This window comes from Macrobrachium nipponense, chromosome 23 (genome assembly GCF_015104395.2).
Source record: "Macrobrachium nipponense isolate FS-2020 chromosome 23, ASM1510439v2, whole genome shotgun sequence".
In the NCBI taxonomy this organism is placed as follows: Eukaryota; Metazoa; Arthropoda; class Malacostraca; order Decapoda; family Palaemonidae; genus Macrobrachium; species Macrobrachium nipponense.
Window position 1 is genome coordinate 28201087 of NC_061090.1, and position 3085 is coordinate 28204171.

At 37.1% G+C, this 3085-nt stretch overlaps 1 protein-coding gene across 2 annotated transcripts in view; it reads right to left on the reverse strand.

Annotated features, from left to right (window-relative positions):
• LOC135199864 (laminin subunit gamma-1-like) overlaps positions 1–3085 on the reverse strand; it is a gene marked incomplete in the record, with an annotated part of 139165 nt that overhangs the window by 67819 nt on the left and 68261 nt on the right.

A 3085-nucleotide genomic window follows, 5' to 3' on the forward strand; every position in this document is an offset into this window, starting at 1 on the left:
CGGACGCTCAAAACATAATTGTTTGTTTGTATGGTGTTTTTACGTTGCATGGAACCAGTGGTTATTCAGCAACGGGACCAACGGCTTTACGTGACTTCCGAACCACGTCGAGAGTGAACCTCCTTCACCAGAAAAACACATCTCTGACCCCTCAATGGAATGCCCGAGAATCGAACTCGCAGCGCCACCGAACTGGCAGGCCAAGACCAAACCGACCAAGCCACTGAGGCGCCTCAATATTCAATTAATCTTTACTTGACGTCCCTAAACGACTCCTGAAACAATTGTTAAGAATGTTTTATCCTTTTAAACGAATAAAAAGAAAAAGGTTTGAGGCCCGAATCCGAAGAAAGAAAGGTTTTGCCTCTTCGAGGAAGAAAAAGGAAAAAGTGGAAGGGTCCAGGAGGAAGAAAGGTTTTGCCTCCTCGGAAAATAATAGGTTCTACCTCTTCAAGAAAGAAAGAGGAAAATGTGGAAAGGTCCAGGAGGAAGAAAGGTTTTGCCTCTTCAAGAAAGAAAGAGGAAAAGGTGGAAAGGTCCAGGAGGAAGAAAGGTTTTGCCTCTTCAAGAAAGAAAGAGGAAAAGGTGGAAAGGTCCAGGAGGAAGAAAGGTTTTGCCTTCTCGAAAAAAAAATCTGACTCTTCAAGGAAGAAAGAGGAAAGAGAGAGAGGGTTCTGGAGGAGGAACGGTTTTGCCTCTTCAAGCAAAATTGGATACTCCCTCTTAAAAGAAAGAGGAAGATGAGAAAAAGGCGCGGTCCGACCTCCACCTTGCTTGGGACGCATGCAAGATTTTCGCCTCTCGCATAAGTTGTCAACATAATATTCCTAACTTTTAACGTAATTAAAACGTGTTAAAATCTACGGTGAAATAGAGCCGTGTTTCACCATCGGAAATTAAATATCTATGCTATATTTTGTTAGAAATAATTGTTCTGTACTGTTTAACATGCACATTGTTTTTTACATTTCCATTCTCATAAATCAATCATAAATATCCTATCCTAAAATTCCTGTATCTTTAACTCAACGCGACAGAACTTTTTCAGAACATTTTAAGCTCCTCCATAGACGTTTCCTAGTGCCCCCCAACAACAACAACAACAAAGTAGTTTGTAGGCTTAATCCCTGAGTAAGCGAAAAAGGCTCTGTATCTTGAAGGAGGGAAAGCTTATTCTGCCTGTTAAAGGAATCAAGGTTTTTCCTTTCAAAGCGGCAGACAGTAATCAAAGGTAACCACTGTCTCAGTTCATTGGATGAAAAAGTCTAAAGAAACGTCAACCCAATACACTAACCTAGCCCGGAGCCGAAGAAATTAAGAAAAAGGACGAGACAGATCTGACTTTTCAAAGATAGATTACTATATGAGTTACGGGAAAACGGAAACTGGAAGAGTTCCAAAGCATTGCCAGGAAGGGGGTTAGGGGGGAAAGGCATCAAACTGTGCAGTCCTTAGACGCATTGAGCGAGTTATGCTTTTGATGCTGAATGGCAGTCCGTTTATGAGCTGATATCGTTCCTTATTTAATCTACTCCTAGAAGACGATTGAAAGAAAGGGATACTGGAACTCGCATTAATAAATAAATAAATAAATAAACAAAAAATTATAAATACTAAAAAATAAAGACAAATAAATAGATAGAACAAATAAATAAATCGTATTAACAAATAAAAAGACATTAATAAATAACAAATAAATATATACTAACAAATAAAAAGACAAAAGAATAAATAAATAAACCAACTGAAGAGAGTTGAGTACACAAACACACACATATAAAGAGAGAGAGAGAGAGAAACTTTCGCCCATTTTACTAATCCCATTCTTATATAAACACCATCTTTCTCCAGACATCCTTCTCATAAGGCATTAACACCCTCCTCTTCATCTTCTGTTGAATCAAAAACTTCTTTTCTGTCCGAATTAACCCAGCCGCCCTTTGCCAGGGCCCCAAATAACCTGCCGTTGGCACCTGCGTACCTGTCACACCTGAGATGATCTGTCAGGTCATGAACCCGTTCGCCGTTGTCGTGGTACCAGGCATTGCAACTTGATGCAATAGTGGGTTATTTCGTGCGACAATACCCAATCACCTTTATTAGCCTGTTATTAATTTGACAGAATGGAATGCAGTTATGTAACTTGAATTTTTAGGAGTGAAATTCTTATTCTGGAGTGATTGCAAGATGTGAATGCAAACTGAGGAGTTTGTTGCGAAAACTGATATTCAAAGATTAATCTATTTTTGAGGTAATATTTCGCGAATGACAATGAAATAAAGAGAAATAAAATTGTACACTCCAAAATTATTATTATTATTATTATTATTATTATTATTATTATTATTATTATTATTTATTATTATTATTATTATTATTATTATTATTATTATTATTATTATTCATTAATGACCTTACCTTCGTATGCCTATATATAAAGTGTATATATATATATATCTGATATATTATATATATATATATATATATATATATATATATATATATATACATACATAATATATATATATATATACATATACATATACATACATATATATATATATATATATATATATATATATATATATATATATATATATATAGTAAGAATCATTAATCATACTCTAGTAATAACCTACCCAACGATATACATAAAAATTGATATATTTATATATGTATGTATACACAGAATAAGAGACAGACAGTACTCGGTGCCAACATCATACGTCAGGCAGCAACAACCACTGCGAGAGAAAACTGGCCATCCCAAGGGGTCTCACCAACTCAGAGACTCACCCTCAAGAATGCCCGACGCCGTTTCCCATGGCATCATCTGTGCCAGGAAATGACTCCCTTCGGTGCCCAGAATCGATCCCGGCATCCATGCCCTCCCATAATTCAATTTCCCCCGTAATAACTTCATAATTACCCGAGATGAGGATGAAAAGCACGTTTAAGGAGAGAGACGGAAGTGTGCATCCATCCCATGTGGGGGGGATGTAGTTCAACTTGTGTTCGTGATGGGGGAGGGGTAGGAGAGAGGGCTTTAGGAAGGGGAGGGGGATCTTCCTTCATCTGCCGAAAT